The sequence below is a fragment of the Bufo bufo genome, chromosome 1, assembly GCF_905171765.1.
Source record: "Bufo bufo chromosome 1, aBufBuf1.1, whole genome shotgun sequence".
NCBI classification, from domain to species: domain Eukaryota; kingdom Metazoa; phylum Chordata; class Amphibia; order Anura; family Bufonidae; genus Bufo; species Bufo bufo.
Window position 1 is genome coordinate 395,033,633 of NC_053389.1, and position 12,793 is coordinate 395,046,425.

The 12,793-nt window shown below is 42.8% G+C and overlaps 1 protein-coding gene across 1 annotated transcript in view; it reads left to right on the forward strand.

The window, feature by feature from the left end:
- Window positions 1-1,367: 1,367 nt before the first annotated feature.
- LOC120977793 (E3 ubiquitin-protein ligase RNF14-like) overlaps window positions 1,368-12,793 on the forward strand; it is an 82,310-nt gene continuing 70,884 nt past the window's right edge. Inside the window, exon 1 of the mRNA XM_040405913.1 lies at window positions 1,368-1,483. The gene's annotated coding sequence lies outside the window, so the exon portion shown is untranslated. The remainder of the gene's footprint in view (window positions 1,484-12,793) is intronic.

The following is a 12,793-nucleotide window of genomic DNA, read 5'->3' on the forward strand; positions in this document are numbered from 1 at the left end:
CCAGGTTATTACATGAACAATATAAAGGCATATGAAGAAATGCACACTACATGGAGGACCTGGAATAAAGGCATAAGATGAAATGACTAGTGCATATACAGACAGAAGCAGGGTGTAGGAGTGATAATGCCACTTGGGGGTGTTACAATAGCTGTACACGGGGAGGTGTTATCAGTGATTAATAGCATTCTCTGTGTAAGCGTGTATACATAGATAGCCATCAGTCACTAATAGTTGTACACAGAGGTGTTAATAGTGATTGATAGCATTCTCTGTGTAAGTGTGTATACATACATAGCTGTCGGTCATTGATAGTTGTACATGGAGGAGGTGTTATCAGTGATTGATATGTATAAGTGTTAGTTGGTTAGCTGTCAGTCAGAAAGCACTGGCCAGGACGTGATGACGTAGAGGGGCTGCATCGCGACTTCCCCCTCTGCTCTTCCACGCCATGCCGAGCTTCGGCTCCTCGATGTGATGGAGCTGCTTTGAGCGCCCGAAGTGCTGCCCACAGCCTGGACAATCCAATGCCCAGTGGAGGTGTTGTGCTTCTAGACCGGTGTTCCTTGGACCGATGAAGCAGCGGATTTCTGCTGGCCCTTCTGCTCTGCAAGACCTGAAGGGTTGTTGTTGTTTGGCACTGTGTGCCTTTTGCCTCCCTGTGCCTCCTTGCTCTCCCTACTCCCCACTGCCTCCAGGATTAAGCTATCCTTCATACGATCCTCATGCTTGCCTTCCTGACTCTGTTGCCAGCTATGAGGTATATTCATGTCCCTATTTTCCTACAGTCCGCTCGGTTTGTGATACTTCTGATCCTGCTATTGATCTGCTATTGAACTTGTGTTGGGGCTGAACTGGATGAACTGTTGCTGATTTTTTCGCTTGGTGTGGAAAGACATTTGGGAATTGTTCACATTAAGACTATTTTTTTCTTTCTGCTTTTGTTTTTTTCTACCCTAGTCGTTTCCTCCCCCTCTTGCTCCTTGATTGCAAACTGAGGAGTGTGTTATAACTGAAACCGAGGGTGGATAAAAAAAAGAAGAAGAAAAAACTAAGAAAAAAAGAGAAAATATGCATACAAAATGACAAGTGAAAGTCTAGGTCCTTAAGTCCTCCTGTATGAGAGGTCATATTGTACCTCCCTGTCGTCTGTATACACTGCATGTTGTTTTTTTCCTGAAATGCCTGATTTAATAAGTAAAGTTGCAGTGATGTCTCCAGACATGTTGATCTGCAATATACTGTATAGTAGTATGTATTACTGTCACTTTAAACCTGAGACAGGACTTGGTCACGTGCTTTTCTAGGGCTGGGCGTGTATTGCTCTGTATTCTTCATTCTGTGGATTGCTCCTACCGGCTTCCTAATGTAAGTGTCTTCTTACAAGTACGGTTCACGTCTACTCCCTATCCACACACACCTACAATTCAAGTGTGAGAGGCTAAAGCAAAATCAGATATCTACAAGGCAACAGTAAAGAACTGTAAGTAGCTGCCGACTGCTGTTTAAATGGGGGCTGATTTCATGTAAATGATACTGAATCTAAGGAACTTTGCATTTCAGTTCCTCAACCTTTTTCAAGAGCTTTGATTTCTATTAGGTAACATGACTCAACTGATACACTGTAACAAACTATCTGGACGGAGAGGCCTGTTTGAGTTTTTAGCCTCTATATGTAAACAGCAGTGCGCCATGTTCTCCTCAGCAGCACAGGGGAGGGGAGAAGGAGGCAGTCCCTCCCCCCTGTGCCACTGCTGCCGCTGCCACCAATAGACTGACAGCAGGGAGGAGGAGGGGATGGACTGTGGGCACTGCGCCTGCATGCTGCAGTATTTTCTCCGTCCAAATACTGTAAAAGTGACTGAACTGAAGACATCCTGATCCATACTGAACGGATTGCTTTCCATTCAGAATGCACTGGGACAAAACTGATCAGATTTTTTCCGGTATTGAGCCCCTAGGACGGAACTCAATACCGGAAAACTTTAACGCTAGTGTGAAAGTACCCTTATACTCTGTGGCATTTGTGCCACATACATATTTTTCTATAAAGTGACATTTCTAGAACGCCATTGATACATAAGAAATGGGGCTTCACAGAGGTGTTCTTCACTGAATGATTCATCTTTAGTTACATCAGACTGGAAAACCCCATGACATATTCCAGGTCCATTAATATTCCTCAGCAAGCTCAGTGAGAGAAAATGCTGTGTCACAGGCTTTGCCCTTTGGTATTTGTGTACTGTACTGTTGCTTTTATTGGGGTTGTATTGTTTATCTTAGAGAACAGAGCTGTATGATTTCTATATGACTCATCCACCTGTCCCTTGTTACTAAGCAACTGAGCTGTAAAACTAGTCTTTACTGATGTCATTACATGTGCAGTGCTTATGTAATACCCTGAAAATGACTGAAAGCAACAGGGCACAGTTTAAAAGTGTCACTTACTTCCCTTTTTATAAACATCAGGAATTTTTAGGACTTAACTTCTTTTGCCCTGGAGGTTTTTTTGACTTTGCATTTTCGTCTCACGCATCCCAGAACCATAACTTTTTTTTTATCTTTCTGTTCACATAGCCGTATGAGGGCTAATTTTTTGTGGGACAAGTTGTACTTTCCAACACCACCATTTAATATTGCATTGACTGTAGTGGGAAGTGGGAAAAAAAATTCCAAAAGGTGGAGGAATTGGAAAAAAAACACAATTTTGCCACAGGTTTACTTTTTTTTTTACAGAGTTTATTATGTGGTGAAACTGATATTCATTCTCCAGATCAGTACGAATCCTGTGATTCCACATACAGTCAGGTCCATAAATATTGGGACACCGACACAATTCTATTATTTTTAGCTCTATACACCACCTCAATGGATTTGAAATGAAACAAACAAGATGTGCTTTGACTGCAGACTGTCAGCTTTAATGTGAGCATATTTACATCCAAATCAGGTGAACGGTGTAGGAATTACAACAGTTTGCATATGTGCCTCCCACTTGTTAAGGAACCAAAAGTAATGGGACAATTGGCTTCTCAGCTGTTCCATGGCCAGGTGTGTGTTATTCCCTCATTATCCCAATTACAATGAGCAGATAAAAGGTCCAGAGTTCATTTCAAGTGTGCTATTTCATTTGGAATATGTTGCTGTCAACTCTCAAGATGAGATCCAAAGAGCTGTCACTATCAGTGAAGCAAGCCATCATTAGACTGAAAAAACAAAACAACCCCATCAGAGAGATAGCAAAAACATTAGGCTTGGCCAAAAAAACTGTTTGGAACATTCTTAAAAAGAAGAAACGCACAGGTGAGCTCAGCAGCACCAAAAGACCCGGAAGACCACGGAAAACAACTGTGGTGGATGACCGAAGAATTCTTTCCCTGGTGAAGAAAACACCCTTCATAACAGTTGGCCAGATCAAGAACACTCTCAAGGAGGTAGGTGTATGTGTGTCAAAGTCAACAATCAAGAGAAGACTTCACCAGAGTAAATACAGAGGGTTCACCACAAGATGTAAACCATTGGTGAGTCTCAAAAACAGGAAGGCCAGAATAGAGTTTGACAAACGACATCTAAAAAAGCCTTCACAGTTCTGGAATAACATCCTATGGACAGATGAGACCAAGATCAACTTGTACCAGAGTGATGGGAAGAGAAGAGTATGGAGAAGGAAAGGAACTGCTCATGATCCTAAGCATACCACCTCATCAGTGAAGCATGGTGGTGGTAGTAGTGTCATGGCGTGGGCATGTATGGCTGCCAATGGAACTGGTTCTCTTGTATTTATTGATGATGTGACCGCTGACAAAAGCAGCAGGATGAATTCTGAAGTGTTTCGGGCAATATTATCTGCTCATATTCAGCCAAATGCTTCAGAACTCATTGGACGGCGCTTCACAGTGCAGATGGACAATGACCCAAAGCATACTGCAAAAGCAACCAAAGAGTTTTTTAAGGGAAATAAGTGGAATGTTATGCAATGGCCAAGTCAATAACCTGACCTGAATCCGATTGAGCATGCATTTCACTTACTGAAGACAAATCTGAAGGGAAAATGCCCCAAGAACAAGCAGGAACTGAAGACAGTTGCAGTGGAGGCCTGGCAGAGCATCACCAGGGATGAAACCCAGCGTCTGGTGATGTCTATGCATTCCAGACTTCAGGCTGGAATTGACTTCAAAGGATTTGCAACCAAGTATTAAAAAGTGAAAGTTTGATTTATGATTATTATTATGTCCCATTACTTTTGGTCCCTTAACAAGTGGGAGGCACATATGCAAACTGTTGTAATTCCTGCACCGTTCACCTGATTTGGATGTAAATACCCTCCGATTAAAGCTGACAGTCTGCAGTTAAAGCACATCTTGTTCGTTTCATTTCAAATTCATTGTGTTGGTGTATAGAGCCAAAAATGTTAGAATTGTGTCGATGTCCCAATATTTATGGATCTGACTGTATGTATAGTTTTTCCCTTCACCCACGACAGCATCATGAGAGAGGATCCACCCCCATAGACAGGAAACCTGCTGAATAAAAAGGCAGACACTCTCCTCCCACTTCAGTTTGATTTCCTGTCTCTGGGGAAGCGTGTAATTTTATTTCAAGATCCTTCCCCCTGGTGGTGCTCCTATGCTAACCCCAGTTGCTAGGCTGGAGCATTGCTTTTTTCACTTGGGTATACCTGCAGTCCCCGGGGGTAAGAAGCAGCATCATTTGGTGCGTTGCTGGGGACGGGCAGAAGGACAGCAAGTGTGGTGGGAGGGAGAGGGCAGAGGGAGCGTCTTAGGTGCTGGAGCGTGGTGTGCCTGGCGGCATTGCTGATTCGCTGGAGGCACGGACTTCCTGGCCACAGGGGGAGGAGGAGGAGCTTCCGGCAAGGACATAGGCTGGGAAAAGCATGCGGAGCACGCAGAACGGCGTGCAGAGCGCCTATGAGAAGGGCGCTCGGTAAGCAGGGGGACGGCGTCCTAATCAGTTTCTGGCTTGGCAGTCCAGTAGGAAGCATGGAGGAGGAGAAGCACACAGAAGAGTCTGGAGTTCCCCCAGCCCTGGTACCTCTGAGGGTCAAAGCCTAGGAAGGTGGTTTCTAAAAAGCAAAATAAAGAGTTTGGTCTTCGTAAATCTGTTTTACCGCCTGAGTGGGAGAAGAGGATGTGTCAGAGTTGCATTGATAGAACAGTGGCTGAGGAATCGCTGTCATTTTATAAGTTCTGATCTGACCAACATCTGAAGACAGTTAATTCCTCTCTATCTTCAAAAAGAGTGGTCGGTACAAGAGATCCAAAATTGAGGCTATTAGATGCCACACAGGAGCTTATTTCATCTGATTCTAAAAAAGATGAAATACACTCCACCTTATATTGGCATTCTGAAAATTCACCCCTATCTTCTTCTGCGGAAGGTGAGATAAGTGGCAAACCATGTTTTCCAATAGAAGATACGGATAGACTTTTAAAAGCCATAAGATCCACAATGGGCATAGAAGAGATAAAAGAACCAAAGTCCATTCACGATGTCATGTTTGGTGGTTTAGAATCCAGATACCATAGGGCGTTTCCGTACATAAAAATGTATCAGCCTTAATATAGGGGGAGTGGAAGAGACCTAAGAGAAAAGTTTATATTTCTAAAAACTTTAAACAAAAATATCCTTTTAAAGAAGAAGACTGTGCTACTTGGGATAAAGCGCCTAGAATAGATGTAGCTATATCTAAAGTCTCTAGGAAAATGGCCCTTCCTTTTGATCATATGGGGGTACTTAGGGACCCTTTGGATAAAAAAGGGGAGGCTTTTTTAAAAAGAGCCTGGGAAGCGTTAACCTCCTCCTTCAGACCAAGTATCACTTCCACATGTACGGCTCGTTCACTTATGGTCTGGCTCTCTAAGCTAGAAAATCAATTAAAAAATAAATGTCCCAGAGAAGAAATACTAGCATCCTTGCCCACTATGAGAAAAGCGGCAGATTTCTTAGCCGATGCTTCGGCTGATTCAGTAAGATTGGCGGCTAGATCCGCCGCTTTATAAAATTCTGCCCGTAGAGCGCTCTGGCTAAAAAACTGGGTTGGTGACTTCCCAACAAAAAACAAGCTATGTGAATGGGAATACCTTTTTGCTCCGGCTCTAGATGACCTATTAGACAAAGCTGCGGATAAAAAAAAAGAAAATTTCAAGGGTTTCAGGGTTCTTTTTCAGTGAGGAATAGATTTAGCTGTCCTTTTCGTCCCTTTAGGAACAACAGAGAAGGAGACAAAAAAATCAAGGGAGGATAGATTAAGAACCCAAAGAAATTATTTTTTCAACCAGCCCTTTGTAGACAAAAAGAAACAAGATCAGCAATGACGGCAGAGGTCAGGTAGGAGGCAGATTAAAACTCTTTTTTCCTGCCTGGTTTTAGATTTTTTGCAACTCGTGGATTCTAGACACTATTCTCACTGGACTAAAACTAGAATTTCGTATGGTCCCTCTGGTAAGATTCCTAGTGACAAAAATCTGACTTCGGCTCAAGGAAAATCAGACGTACTAAGATTAATCAAAAAAATCTGTTTTAGTTCCTGTTCCAAAAGGAGAAGAAGACGAGGGATTTTACTCTCCCCTATTTCTAGTAAAAAAAAACAGATGGTTCTTTCAGACCGATAATAAACTTAAAAAGTTAAAACGCTTCCTACAAATAAAAAAATTCTAAATGGAAACTACAAGATCAGTAATAAACCTTCTTCCTCCTTACTGTTTCATGGCAGTACTCGATCTCAGGGATGCATACTATTATGTTCCAGTCTTCCAGGGACATCAAAAGATCTTGAGAGTCGGAGTAAAAATAGAGGGGCAGCTACAACATTTTTAGTTCCAGGCCCTCTCGTTACGCCTTTCCATAGCTCCAAGGGTATTCACGAAAATAATAGCAGAGATGGCGGCTCAGATAAGAGAAAAAGATATTCTTTTTATACCATACCTGTCACGGGTGAGGTATGGGAGGGAACACCACACCGACAACAGGAGGGAAGGGAAAAGCCACTAGACCTCAACGCTAGGGAAAAGGGGAAGGGTCACCTCATAAATAACCCTACTCCTTTCCCTGTCTCCTATCCGTATGGGCACACCTGGAAGGTAGGAATGCTCATACACCAGAACATGAGACCCTAAGGAGCCCTACAGATAATGGCTGGGCATGAGGCGACCCGCTCCTTCCTAGTTGAAGGAACCATTCTTTCTGAGGCCTAGTAGCAACAGACAAGGGGAGGGACAACAAAACACAAAGGAGCAAGACACTTAACTTCTGAAGAGATGGACGAGCACAGACTCCAGAGAGGACAACACACCAGCTCTTCCAAAACCCAAATTAAGCTATCAACTGCACAGCCAGAAGGGTGATGACTTTATGGGGGAGTTGTGATGACCACTAAGCCACACCTGAAACACGGGGTGTGGTCAAGAGCAACAACAACTGAAGCAAGTAGCCAAAGAGGCTGTTAGACATTTGTTACAAGAGGGACCGTGACAGTACCCCCTTTCTACGGGTGACCTCCGGTCACCCAGGACCTACCTTATCAGGATGAGCTCTGTGAAAGGCTTTCACTAGACAATTAGCATTCACATCTGCCGCTGGAGCCCACATCCTCTCCTCCGGTCCGTAACCTCTCCAGTGAACGAGATACTGGAGGGATCTACGGAGAACTCGGGAGTCCATAATCCTGCTGATCTAAAATTCTAAATTACCATCCACCATGACAGGAGTGGGAGGTAAGGAGGATCGCTCAACAGGTTCGACACATTTCTTCAACAATGACTTATGAAATACATTATGAATTTTCAAAGCCTGAGAAAGTTCAAGACGGAAGGCTACAGGGTTAATAATGGCAGTGATTTTGAATGGACCAATAAATCTTGGGCCCAACTTCCAAGAATGTACTTTAAGCTTAATGTTTCTTGTGGATAGCCACACAGAATCACCCACTCTCAGGTCCGGACCATTCATGCGTCTCCTGTCAGCCACATGTTTATACCTGTAGCTCATCTTTTGAGGTTATTTAGAATTTTCCGCCAAATAGACGACAAATATGTGATTCACAGTGATGGCGTTACCCCTGGACGAAGGCACGCCGAAATGCGTGTCAGTGAGTCTCTGCCTTTCAGTCCTATTGGTATTGGGTCAAGGTGACCTCTTATACCTGGTGATCACTGTAAATTTACTCTAGTCTATGCACTTTAGCATATGTATATGGTTTTAATAACTTAGCCATGCGGTCAACGTCATTGAGACTCATCCTGTATATCCTTTATATGCATTATTTATTGTATATTTAAATATTCGGCAATTACATTACATTTAGATACGCCCGTCACCTCCTTTGACATGTGTGCAGCGCCAGGATGGCGTTTTTTCTGTCACTCACCTTCATTTTTAATGGCTTATTATATACATTTTATTCATGTTACAAAATTATATATGTTTTACAACGGTACTGTGTAGGCTCCGTTTTCTGTTTGTTTGCTTGTTATACTTGGGAGCTGGTACCGAGTCATTTGTACAGGTGGCCCATGGTTTTGTTGGGTGGGCATTTACCCCCACTCTCACCATTGGGTCATCTAGAAGACAAAGAAGAGGAAAATCTTTCCTCCTCAGGAATACCGGAAAATGTGCCAAACTGTGGACGGAACCCATATGCCCCAAAAAACAGTGACTTATCAGTGCACTCCTGTCTACGGTTATTAATGGCAAATTCGGCTAACGACAAAAATGAAGACCACTCCTCCTGTTTCTCCAAAACAAAACATCTCAAGTAAGTCTCCAGATTCTGATTAGTGCGCTCAGTCTGTCCGTTCGACTGTGGATGAAAAGCCGAAAAGAAGGAGAACTGTACCCCCAGCTGAGTACAGAACACCTTCCAGAATCTGGAAACAAACTGAGTCCCCCGATCCGACACCACATCAGAGGGAATGCCATGTAGTTTCACAATGTTATTGAAAAACACCTGTGCAAGAGTTTTGGCATTAGGTAGAGCAGGTAATGCTATAAAATGCACCATTTTACTAAAACGATCAACAACCACCAGAATCACAGTTTTTCCAGAAGAAATCCGTGATAAAATCCATGGACAAATGAGTCCAAGGTCTGGACGGGATGGGCAACGGAAGAAGAGATCCGGAAGGCCGAGTATGTGTCACCTTAGCTCGTGCACAGGTACTACAGGCTGACACATAGTCCTCAACACATTTACGCAACCCTGGCCACCAAAATCTACCAGAGATGAGATCGACAGTGGATCTACTCCCAGGGTGTCCAGTAAGCACTGTACAGTGATGTTCCTCGAATACCTTGTGACGTAATTCAGCAGGAACAAACAACTTCCCCGGAGGGCACGAGTCTGGTGCATCTTCCTGGGCCTTTAACACCTTTGCCTCAAGGTCAGGATATAGGGCGGATATAACTACCCCTTCAGACAACTCCAGGGTGGTAGGTGACAATAAAGTTAAATCTGGTGAAAAACAACGACCATCTTGCCTGCCTAGGGTTCAGTCGCTTAGCCGACTCCAGGTAAGCCAGATTTTTGTGGTCAGTAATCACCATGATAGGATGAATTGCTTCTTCCAACCAATGACGCAATTCCTCAAAAGCCAACTTAATGGCCAGCAACTCTCTATTACCCACATCATAATTTCTTTCAGCAGCCGAGAGTTTTTAGAGAAGAAAGCACATGGGCGCCATTTGTCACAGGGTGAAGGACCCTGTGACAAAACTGCTCCTACCCCCACCTTGGATGCGTCAACTTCTACAATGAATGGCTGTAACATGCCCGGTTGCACTAATATAGGGGCCGAATCAAAACATTCCTTTACCGCTGAAAAGGCTTGTAATGCGCATCAGACCAGACAGAGATATCAGAACCCTTTCTAGTCATGTCAGTTAAAGGTTTAACCACAGTTGAATAATTCGAGATTAATTTACGGTAGTAGTTGGTGAACCCCAAAAACCGCATAAGCGCTTTCAGATTTTCGGGTAAATCCCAGTCCAACACAGCACGGACCTTCTCGGGATCATACGAAAGCCTGAAGATGAGAGTAAGTAACCTAGGAATTACGTATGGCAAGAGATAAAGCTGTTTCCAATGACTCAGGACTCTCATGAAAGGCCAACGCGTCCTTCAGCCTCTCAGATAGACCCTATCAGAATTGGCTACGCAGAGCAGGATCATTCCACTCCGTATCCGTAGACCATCTCCTAAATTCAGAGCAATAGGTCTCCACGGAGTGCTCTCCCTGCAGTAAACCACGTAAATTGGTCTTGGCCTGAGAGATCCGATCCGGGTCATCTTTTTTTCTTTTTTTTTTTTTTAAGTTTTACATAAATATTCAGCAATCATCTTATTCATACATTACATGTCTTCCCCATCCCCCAACCTATTAGTTGCTGAGAAAAAAGAAAACAAACAGTAAGGACCCAGCCGCGCCCCACTAGGCTCAGTTTTCATTTAGCCATTTCTGCCATAACCTGCCAAATCTGAGTTTTTTCTTAAACCCGACCAAATGGAATTGTTCTCTGACAAGCGACAACCTAGTGAAGTTCTCCCATTCTTTAACTGTGGGAACAGCATTCCCCCCCAATGTCCAACTATACATTTCCTAGCTTGAAACAATAGTTGAGTTGCTACCTCTCTATGTTGTGGGGCCTGCACTCCGTCCATCACCCCTAAAATACATTCCTCAAAATGTCTAGGCACTATAAACTGGTGATATTCCTCTATTTTGTCAATAATCTTTACCCAATAATCTTGAATTTTTACACATGTCCATAATATATGTATATCGTCCACTCCTATCCCTCCACATTTCTGACAGCTAAACACTTTGGTCTTATAGCACTTTATTAACTTCTTAGGAGAGTAATAGAGACGATACAATATATTAAATTGAGTTATTCTGTAAGAAAAATTCCTTGAGACCCTATTCTTCGCCTGTATCGCCGACTCCCAAAATTCTTCCCGTACGGGATTCAAGGCTCCCTGCCATTTATGCATCAAATTTTCAACTGCTCTGTTATTTTTTCAGTGTGACAAACATTGGTATATTCTTGAGACCAGTTTCTTACCAGATGTTAGCTTAGTTATATTATCCAGAGGCTGTGGTAAAATAGTTATTTGTGTACCTTTCCTTATCATCTTATACAGTGCATGTTTTAATTGGAAGTAAAAACTCAGCTCTGTATTTTCCCATTGGTGTTTCTTTTTTAACTCTTCATAGGAAATAATATCCCCCTCTTCCCATACCTGGCCTAATGTGTATATTCCATGTTTCCACCAGATCCTCTGTTCAATTGCCTTTAATTATGTGAGGCTAATGTTGTCCCAAAGTATGGTGTCAGCATGAAATCCAGTTTGGGACCATAATTCTTTTGCCGTCTTCCAGTTTTTAGCCATCAACACAATTAAAGGTGTATATTTGAGTCTTTTATTTATCCCTGCTATTATTTTCTTATAACTTTGCGTGTTATTCCACGTTATCATATTTTTTATAGTCCCTGAAATAAAAGAGTTCCAAATCTGGTACAGACAGTCCACCTTCCTTCTCATGGGTACACAGTATCTGCGCCTTTATCCTCGGCTTTTTCCCTCGCCATATTAAGTCGGTTAGTAAACTGGCTATTTTTTTAAAATATTTTTTAGGGATTATCACTGGTGTATTCCACAAAATATAATTCAGGGCATGTAGTAGGCACATCTTTACCAAAGAGATACGTCCTGCCATAGACAGGTACAGTCTTTTCCACACCTCTATTTTTTTCCTGCATTTACTGAATTTTCGGAATCACATTCAGTCGAACATAGTCGTTGGGGTCTGGGGTAATCTGAATTCCCAAATATTTGACAGGTTCATTAATCTTCTTGATTTCCAGCATTCCCGGACTAAAATCGTTCAGAGGATCAATCAGGATACAAGCTGACTTAGACCGGTTTATACTAAGTCCGGCATATTTACCGTATTGTTCAAATACTTGAAAGATCCTAGTAAGTGATCCGTGTGAACCCACAAATAGCATGATATCATCCGCGTATAGAGAAATCTTTTCCTCATATGTACCGTATCTAAACCCCACAATTCGCGGGTCTTGCCTGATCATGTCTGCAAGTGGCTCAATAGCTATAGCAAATAGCAGAGGAGAAAGGGGACATCCCTGCCTAACCCCCCTGCCAATTGGTATGCTACCCGAATGTTCTCCATTTACTATCACCCCTGCGGAAATTTCAGTATACAGTACAATAGCTTTACCCATGTAACAAATTGGTCCCCGAATCCAATCTTCTTCATTGTGTTAAACAAAAAGGGCCATTCTATCGTATCAAAAGCTTTTGAGGCGTCTATAGTTGCAATCAGCCATTCTCCACAATTTGTAGGTTCAAACTGGGTATTCACAAAATATCTCATAATATTCTCTGTAGTAGTTTTCCCTGACATGAACCCCGATTGATCCTCATGAACAAGCACCGAAATCACACTCCTACTGTAAGTCTAGTTGCCAGGATTTTAGCTAGTATTTTGTTGTTAGTGGTAATCAATGATATAGGACGGTAAGATTCCATTAAGGCTGGATCCTTGCCCGGCTTCAGAATAAGTGTAATTAGGGCCTCTCGCATGGAGTCTGGCAGCTTCCCTATCTGTTTCGAGGTCTCCCACATCCTAAGCAGTTTCGGAATTAGTATTTCTTTATATTGGGCACCTCAAACGGGATTCCGTCCATTCCTGGGGCCTTGTTCTTTGCTGTCCCGTTTAACATATCCTTCACTTCTAGAGGGGTTAAGGGGTCT